This window comes from Ruditapes philippinarum, unplaced genomic scaffold, assembly GCF_026571515.1.
Source record: "Ruditapes philippinarum isolate M1 unplaced genomic scaffold, ASM2657151v2 ctg8769_1_1_1_1, whole genome shotgun sequence".
NCBI lineage: Eukaryota > Metazoa > Mollusca > Bivalvia > Venerida > Veneridae > Ruditapes > Ruditapes philippinarum.
In genome coordinates, this window is record NW_026853116.1 from 2,502 (window position 1) to 12,179 (window position 9,678).

The 9,678-nt window shown below is 32.6% G+C and overlaps 1 long non-coding RNA gene across 1 annotated transcript; it reads left to right on the plus strand.

Moving 5' to 3' along the window:
- The first annotated feature begins 230 nt into the window (after nucleotides 1–230).
- LOC132734289 (uncharacterized) lies at nucleotides 231–9,316 on the plus strand. The gene is made up of 3 exons (XR_009626292.1): nucleotides 231–469; nucleotides 703–789; nucleotides 1,443–9,316. It is a non-coding gene; the product is annotated as an uncharacterized LOC132734289 (long non-coding RNA).
- The last annotated feature ends 362 nt before the right edge of the window (nucleotides 9,317–9,678 follow it).

Here is a 9,678-nt window from a genome sequence, read left to right on the forward strand (position 1 = left end):
ATTTTCTTGTCACACACAAGTGATAAGATTTTTAATTGTCAGTAGTTCATTTTTGATTGTGTTATTTCTATCGTATATTATTTGCATGTTTTCAGGATATAATCAGTAAAAAAACATCATTAGTATTCATTCGCGTTAACTTTGCGTAAGGAAGTAGTTCGTACCAAAACAAAGTTTTCGACGCTATATTTGTATGTGAAAGCTGATCTCATCATTTTCTAAAAGTAGGTACAGAAAACTTACCAATATTATTTGAACTTATTGTAATCTGTTTTGGAATTCTTATTTGGATTTCATGATGTGTAACAGTGTTGATAATTCAGGTGTCTTGATATATTTTTTTTGTTGTTTGAGTTGTTTCCCTTGTTTTCCCCGCAATATCACTAGTTTTGTCTATGTTTAAGCGGCTTTGTTTGTAAAAAGTTCGAAGTGTTCTTAATTTATTGGAAATATGGATTATTGATAGTTGGTCAGTATTATTTTGAGTTGCATTTGGTTTAAATTAGTGTTTTATAGAGTGTATGTCATAGATATTTTTTTAATTAAGTAACGAGTGTGGTCTGATTTGAAATGTCATCAGTTTTCGTGATTTGGAACCTTTGAGAATTGTTTTCAGAAAAATCCGTTAATCTAGCTCTCTGTTTACTTAATCTCACAATTTATTCATATCACTTTGCACATTGTGTTTATTATATTTTGCAGAAGTTACAGCAGAGAGAGATAGAGTTTGACAGTATGCGTGTTTGAAGAAGATAATGCTTTTATTGGTACATTCAATTCCACGAACTGGTGAGTTTAGAATTTATTTATGATTATGATGTATTTTATAATAACTTCATTAAATGAACTTATGATTGTGGCGGCCAATAGAAAGCATATAGCTATATTATAAGTTAATATACAGTGCCTACAGGTTAAGTAAGCTGTTCAATGTATTGTAAATATTTAATACACCGATAAACACTTTCAGAACTAGCAGACAAGAGGCTTTTCTTATCAGTAGTTTTAGGAATAAAGATAACCGGTTGTTTTCTCACTGTATAAATTGTATGTAAAATGGTCTGACATGTGGTAGGGTTAACTGTTCATTTGAATATTTGTGGAGTCAAAAGATGTGTTGAAGAATATACTGTGATGAAGCTAAGATCCAACGTTTGCTATTGGTGTAATACATTTTAAAAGCGGACATTTAATCAGAACAAACTGGCGGTTTTGTTTAAGCATAAGAGATATCAATTTTACTCGAAGATAAGGGAAGCAACTCGTATTTTTTCACTTGATATACCTCAGTTATTTACTTAGATCATATAGAAAGTGTGAATGGGTTTATTGTAATTGACCATAAATTTTGTATGTTTTTATTTAAATGATAATTATGCATTTCAGACAAAGGAAATTGATTTAACTCTATTTTTATGTTGATGTAATTTGTTTAATTTCAGAGTGTTGATTTCCTCGATTTCATTGACTTGATGATTCATTCTCTGATTTATGATTGTTGATTGAATGTTCTAATGATCAATCAACTTACTGATTTACTGATTGATTGGACATGTCATGGAGCTTAATATAGATGTAGAAGTAACTTAGACGTCATACAGTTAAATTCAGTATTATTGGGGTTGTTCTAGTGCAAGTTATCATGTGTTTCGGGATTTTCCAAGATTTGATGCATCCAGGGTAATAGTAGCCAAAATACCGCCATATTCAATTCGAAGAGGAACATTGACAAAAAAAGAAGAAGCATTTTCTACTTACATAAGAAGCAATAGTTATTTATGTTAAAACGTACCATACACACTTTTCCACACAGATATTTCTCAAAAAAAAAAATGTCGGCAATGTAAACAGTAGTTCATGGATATTGCCGAAGTTTAACGAGAGTGCGAGAATCGGGGGCTAGTGGGAAAACACGATTATCACCGAAGCGCACTGTGGATCTGAATCTGACTATCAACTATTTTCTGAGCTTCCTATCCATTGTATATAAATATCTGTGGACATGTAAGACGAATATATGTGAACTGTAAGATGTTGAAATGTGCCGAGTTGTTTGTTTAGATGAGAAATACACAATTTTTGGAGAAACTTTTTGTTTGAATGATAAAGGTATAAACACTTTTTGTAAATGCACATCAGGCTACCATTTTCATAGTAATGGCAGGGCTTTCATTAATGGAAGTTTGTGAGTCATTTCACTCCTTGAATTTGGCTTGTGACTTCCAAAATGTAATGCTTTTTTCTTCTTTACCAATATTTTGTTACTTCCAATGTCAAGACATTTTGCAGTCTTTGACTTCCGAATTTTGGATCTTAATGGAAGCCCTGAATGCCAGTGGACCTACATGTTTCACCTAAATTGTATTGGAAATATGTGAAAAACTTCCTTTTAAAAAGTTTCTAGCTGAAGTTAAGCAGAGAAATGCATTGGATACCTCAGAATATTGCTATGTTGTTAAAAAAATTCCAAGCCTTATGGTCACATATTCATGGAAAAATTCGAAGAAAGGAAAATAGATTGTCAGGTGTATAGATTTCCAGTCTGCTTATCATTTACATACAATCTGGAAAACTTCAGTAGTGTCACTGGGGTCAAAATTTATCCTGTCTAATGGTAATGTTGTAAGAAGTTCTATTTTTTGTTTAAAGCATAAAGTTTAATGCATATATATGTATTATAATAGAAATTAGATATATGTATGGATATTTTGTGTAAACAAACATGTGAAAACCCTGGAACATCATTGCTAAAGCAATATTGTTAGGTACAATACCATACATTTAATAGGCAAGAAAGGTACAGTAAAATATCATTTACTATAGATTTAGGATGCAAGAAAAGATAAAATATCATTCCTCGCTTCTTAGTACAAAAAGTGCCATATCACTTTTATATTTATATTAATGTTTACTGCATAAAACACTTTCTTACTTTTCATTTTTAGCTGGACTATACAAAGTATATGGAGAGCCGTCCTACTTGCCCCGGCATCCGCGTCCTTAGTCAGATTAAAGTTTTGGTTTTCCACATCTTATGTGACAAGGTTCATAATTCTAGCACCACTATTTTCAGATTTATCTCCCCTTGAACTTAGAATTTTACTTAAAAAATATTATTTTCTATCGTTACTTCCTTATTTCTTAAGGGATCAACTTCATACTTCAAATATATGTTCCTTATCATCAACCACATCTTATGTGACACGGTTCATTACTCTATTACCAATATTTTCAAATTTATCTCCTCTTGAAGATAGAATTTTCCTAAAAAAGTTATTTTTAGCTCGACTATTCGATAAGAAAAAGTAGAGCTGTTGTAGTCGCCAGTGCGTCAGTTTTGTTGTCGGCGTCTGCGTCAGCATAGGTGTAATAACTTATGTTAAAGTTTTTGTAATATCTCAAATATCAAAGTCTATTGATATATGGCTTTGAAACTTTGCACACTTGTTCACCATCATGACCCAACCTGTAAACATGATGAGATAACTGGATCAAGCATTTTGACAGAATTATGCCCCTTTTCTGACTTAGATTTTATGTTATTTAATTAAAGTTTGCATACCACCTCAGATATTTTCATATACTATTGACATCTGGCTAGGAACAAGTTGAAATTTTATACTCTTCTTTGAGAGCATAATAGGACTCTCTTCAAGGCCTATAACAGTAACATGGATTTAAAGGAAAATTTGGCCCTTTTGTTAATATTTAACATTACCAAGGCTCTTTTTCTATCAAGCACTTAGAATGGTAGAGCGTTGCTGTCCTACCGACAGCTATTATTTACTGTTACTTATTTATTTCTTAAGGGATCAACTTCATATTTCAAATATATGTTCCTTATCATTAACCAAATGTTATGTGACAAGGTTGTTAACGCTAGCACCAATATTGCAAGAATTACCTCCCCATGAACTTAAATTTTTGTTACTTGAAAAATATTATTTTTTACTATGACTTTTTTAGTTTCAAAGGCATCTACCTCTTACTTCAAATGCATATATCTTATCATCAATTACATCTTATGTGACTAGGTTCATAATTTACTCTTAAAGCAATATTTTCAGGTTAATATCCCTTTGAACTTTTTTTTAAAGAAATATTATAAGTAATTTAATTTAATTTTTAGCTCACCTGAGCAATGCTCAGGGTGAGCTATTGTGATGGCCCTGTGTCCGTCGTCAAGCGTCGTCAACTTTTAACATAAACAACCTCTCCTCTGAAACCAATGACTGCACATCGACCAAACTTTACAGAAATGATCCTTGGGTGGGCCCCTTTCAAAGTTGTTCAAATGGTTCCGGTCTGTTGCATATGTAGGTCATAGGGCCAGAAAAGGATTTCAAAAAACACAAAATTAAAAAAATCTTCTTGTCTGAAAGTACATGGGCCAGAGCTTTGATTTTTGGTATATGGTATCATCTATGGGTCCTCTACCAAAGTTGTTCAAATTTTGTCCCTTAAAGTGTCAAAATTGGCCCCGCCCTGGGGGGTCATAGGTTTTTCCTTATATGTATATAGTAAAATCTAGAAAAATCTTCTTCTCTGATTTGGCAAAGGCTACAGATTAGATATTTGGCATGAAACATTGTGTTTTAGACCTCTATCAAGATTGTTCAAATAATGGACGGGGGGTCATTGATTCTCATTACATACATATAGTAAAAACTTGAAAAATATTCTGGTCTGAAAGTAAAATGGCCTAGAGCTTTGATATTTGGTCTATGGTATCACCTATAGGTCCAAAACCAAACTGTTCTAATTTTGTTCCTAGAATTAAAATCGGCCCCGCCCTGGGGGGGGGGGTCATTGATTTTCCCTATATGTATATAGTGAAAACTTAAAAAATCTCCTTTTAAAGAACCCAAAGAATGAAAACATCTTCTAATGGTTGTCTACCAAGTTTGTTCAAATAAAAGCCCTGTGGTCAAAATTGGCCCCGTCCCAGGGGGTCATTGATTTTCCCTATATGCATATAGTAAAAACTTAAAAAAAATTCTTTTAAAGAATGTAAAGAGCTAGAGCTAAGATATTTAGCATGAAATATGTTCTAATGGGTGTCTACTAAGTTCGTTCAAATGAGAGCCCAGGGGTCAAAATTGGCCCCGCCCCGGGGGTCATTCATTTTCCTTATATGCATATAACAAAAACTTAAAAGATCTTTTTTGATGAAAAAATCAAATAGCTAGAGTTTAGATACAAAGCATGAAACATCTTCTAGTGAGTGTATTCCAAGTTTGTTCAAATAAAAGCCCTGGGGTCAAAATTGCCCCGCCCCGGGGTCATTCATTTTCCTTATATGTGTAAAGCAAAAACTTAAAAATCTTCTTCGAAAAAACCTGAATAGCTAGAGTTCTGATATTAAGCATGAAACATTGTCTAGTAAGTGTCTACAAAGATTGTTCAAATAAAAGCCCTGGGATCAAAACTGGTCCTGCCCCAGGTGTGTCATTGTTTTTAACTATATGTGTAAAGAAAAAAACTTGAAAAAATCTTCTTTTAAAAAAAACCCAACAAGCTAGACCTTAGATGTTTAGCATGAAACATCATCTAATGGGTGTCAACCAAGTTTGTTCAAATAAAAGCCCTGGGGTTTAAACTGGCCCCGCTCCGGGGGTCTATATACAGGTGAGCGACTTTGGGCCATCATGGCCCTCTTGTTTATATTTCTTATCATTACACATATGTTGTGTGACAAGCATGACTATTTCCAGAATTACCCCCTCCCTCCCACCCCCCCCCCACCTTGAACTTATTTATGGAATTTATGTAAACAAATGTTCATAGTTTCATAGTTTTGTCTTCCATACCAACTTATCTCAGCCTCTTGATATTTGGTATACAGTATTGACGTGGTCCCATACTGTCGGATTTGATTTCAGGTCTGTCCCTCACCAAGCCCCGTTTACCGTTAAATTTTCAACATTAATGGTCAATGGTAGGAAATTTTTGTGACAGATTTTTTAGCAACTACTTATCACAGGCTCTTGATATTTGACAAACAGCATTGACACATGGTCTTATACTGTGGGATTCGATTTCAAGTCTTTCACTCATCCACTTCCTGTTAACTGACTTATTTAAATTTTCCACATTAATGGTCAGTGGTAAATATTTTTCAAAACATTACAGCATCATGATATTTGGTATAGAAATGCAACCCGACCTTTTCTGTCTTTGACCCATTTTTTTTTTTTTTTTTTTTAAATTTTGAAATCATTCATTTATTATTGTTGAAATCTACTTATAATACCTTTAAAATACCATGTTCCCAGTACTTTTTATTTACATGCTTAAGTTGTTCTTAACATACACAAAACAAACTTGTACATTCCTTTATTAGAAATTGTCTTTTTTTATATAACCAGGCACAAGTGACAAGATAATATTTATTTATATGCTATTATCATTGTGGACACAAACTGTAAACAAAGGTATCATTTTTGATTCTAGTCAAAGTAAAAAACAAACAGTGATTGCACTAGAGTTATATCAGAAAGTTTGTGGGAGCTTTACATGCTCATAACATTTCTATCTTTGTCAGAGAAATATTTGATTTCTGAGAACTATTTTGACTTCAATTTCCAAAGAAACATGACACTACACCCCAAATTTAAATGCATAATAACTATTACATTTGTTTGACTTAACTGTTTCTTATGGTCAATAGTGTTACATGTATATATTTATTTATGTTAATTTTACATTTGCTTGTTTTTCTATCATTTCAATCCATTGTCTTAATCATTATATAATTTGATAATACCTTAATTATGTAGCATTGTTTTTAGATTTACATTGTATTTGCAATTTTGTGAACATTTATCAGTAAGTTATATTCTTAATAAAAGAAATTTCACAATTGATATGAAGTACCAAGCCATTTATAGAGTGTGTTTCCAATTTATGAAAATGTTTTTAACAAATGAATTAAAATTGAGCAATCACCATACTTTCTAGCATAAGAATCTTAAAATAAATTACTTAAATTGCAAGCAAGTTGCAATTTTATACATGAGATAAACTTATCGTGACGAAATTTGTTTTTCATGTTAGCAAGTTCTGTATATATGCTTTAATTAGAAAAGAACACTGATTATGTATGAAGTAACTGAAATATTGAAAGCTTTATAATAGAATGTTTGTCATGCAACATTTAATTGGGTAAGATTCAGACTATTAGATAAGGCGATGTACTTATTAATGCTGTTATAATTACATGTATTATTATTGTGAGTAAAAAGGTTCTTGGGATATTTCTATCATGTTTTAACGAGGGGCATAGATAATATGCATTGTTTACTTTTTAGCTCACCTGTCAGAAAGTGACAGGGTGAGCTTTTGTGATCGCTTGTCGTCCGTCCGTCTGTCCAAAAACTTTTACTTTAAATGACATCTCATAAACCACTTCGCCAATTTCATCCAAACTTCACAGGAATGTTCCTTTGGTGGTCACCTTTGAAAATTGTTCAAAGAATTTAATTCCATGCAGAACTCTGGTTGCCATGGCAACCAAAAGAAAAAATCTTAAAATATCTTCTTCTAAAAAACACAAAGAGCTAGAGCTTAGATATTTGGCATGAAACATCTTCTAGTGAGTGTCTACCAAGTTTGTTCAAATAAAAGCCCTGGGGTCAAAATTGGCCCCGCCCCAGGGGTTCATTGATTTTCCCTATATGCATATAGTAAAAACTTAAAGATTCTTCTTTTAAAGAACCCAAAGAGCTAGAGCTAAGAAATTTAGCATGAAACATCTTCTAATGGGTGTCTACCAAGTTTGTTCAAATTAAAGCCCTGGGGTCAAAATTGGCCCCACCCCAAGGGGTCATTGATTTTCCCTATATGCATATAGTAAAAACTTAAAAAATCTTCTTTTAAAGAACCAAAAGAGCCAGAGCTAGCTATGATATTTGGCCTAAAACATGTTCTAATGGATGTCTACCAAGTTTGTTCAAATAAGAGCCCTGGGGTCAAAATTGGTCCCGCCCCGTTGGTCATTGATTTTCCTTATATGTGTAAAGCAAAAACTTAAAAAATCTTCTTTGAAAAAACCCAAATAGCTAGAGTTTAGATATTAAGCATGGAACATCTTCTAGTAAGTGTCTACAAAGTTTGTTCAAATAAAAGCCCTGGGGTCAAAATTGGTCCCACCCCGGGGGTCATTGATTTTCCTTATATGTGTATAACAAAAACTTAAAAATCTTCTTCAAAAAATCTGAATAGCTAGAGTTCAGATATTAAGCATGAAACATTTTCTAGTAAGTGTCTACAAAGATTGTTCAAATAAAAGCCCTTGGGTCCAAACTGGCCCTGCCCCAGGTGTGTCATTGTTTTTAACTATATGTGTAAAAAAAAAACTTGACCAGCTAGACCTTAGATGTTTAGCATGAAACATTTTCTAATGGGTGTCTACCAAGTTTGTTCAAATAAAAGCCCTCGGGTTTAAACTGGCCCCGCTACGGGGGCCTTTATACAGGTGAGCGACTTCAGGGCCATCATGGCCCTCTTGTTTATCAATATTGTAATTGGGTTTTAAAACTGTGTTTTCTTAAATATGGATATTATTGAATCATCCTTGACATCAGTATTCTCATTTTTTTAGCTCACATTAGCAAAAGCTCAGCTATTACAATCAGTCAAAGATTCCTAGTCTGTCCATCATCCATATTTCAATAATGTCATACTAAACTACTCAGTTTGAAAACGTCAAAAATTCTCATTTACTGTGTGCAAGAACGCTTAAAATTAATTTGGTCTTTTGCATGATAAGGTCACAGTAGGTAAAAAAACGATAAGATATTACAACCATCCTTTTCTCTTATTGTCCCATTTTGCTTGTTTTGCATTATTAAAGCCATTTACTCATGCTCCCATTCCATTTGTAATGTTTCTTTGCAAAAAAGTAAATAACAGACTTTTAAAATTTATTTTTGACTGTTACAGGCTAATTAAAATTATAATACTCAAACTATTAAAAGTACTTTTTTTGTATTTTTTTTAATCTCAGAAATTTTTAAAATTAAAGTATTTTACAAAAATACCTATATTTTCTTCTTAAATTTCATGAAATTAACATGTTCCAAGTTTCACTTTTCATCAAAACTGAAATGCTTTAGCTAGGTAATCTGTCTGTCATTACATTTGAAGCTTATGTAGCAATATAGTATTCTAGGTATTGTTACTGTATATATATTCATTATAACATAATTCTCTCATCATGTTAAGGATCTAGTCATGAATGTACTGCATGCATTCATATTTTGGATGTATATTTTATTGTACCACTTAGATAATGTAATAAAGTTGTTCTCATTTAGTTTATTCTTATTTCTTTCCCTCTTTCAATGTAATATTCAACAGCCAGTGTTAAATAATGTCTCTATCAGATTAATAATCTGTAATTCAGTGGCCCATATTCCTTTATTCGTTACAATTGCAACGTTTTTAGTAAGACACATATGTATTTATAATGCGCAGCGAATACATCAGTGCTTTCAGCGCTTTGATTTCTAATTGTAACGATATCAAACATCTACTCCAAAACCGGGAGAGACCGGACAATATAACGTGTGGTACTATTCGCCGGTCACTAGTAAATCCTGGTCAAAATAGACCGGGAGAGACCGGCATTTACCGATAGGAGTGATAAAAAGATATATCTATAAATAGGTTTTTGGA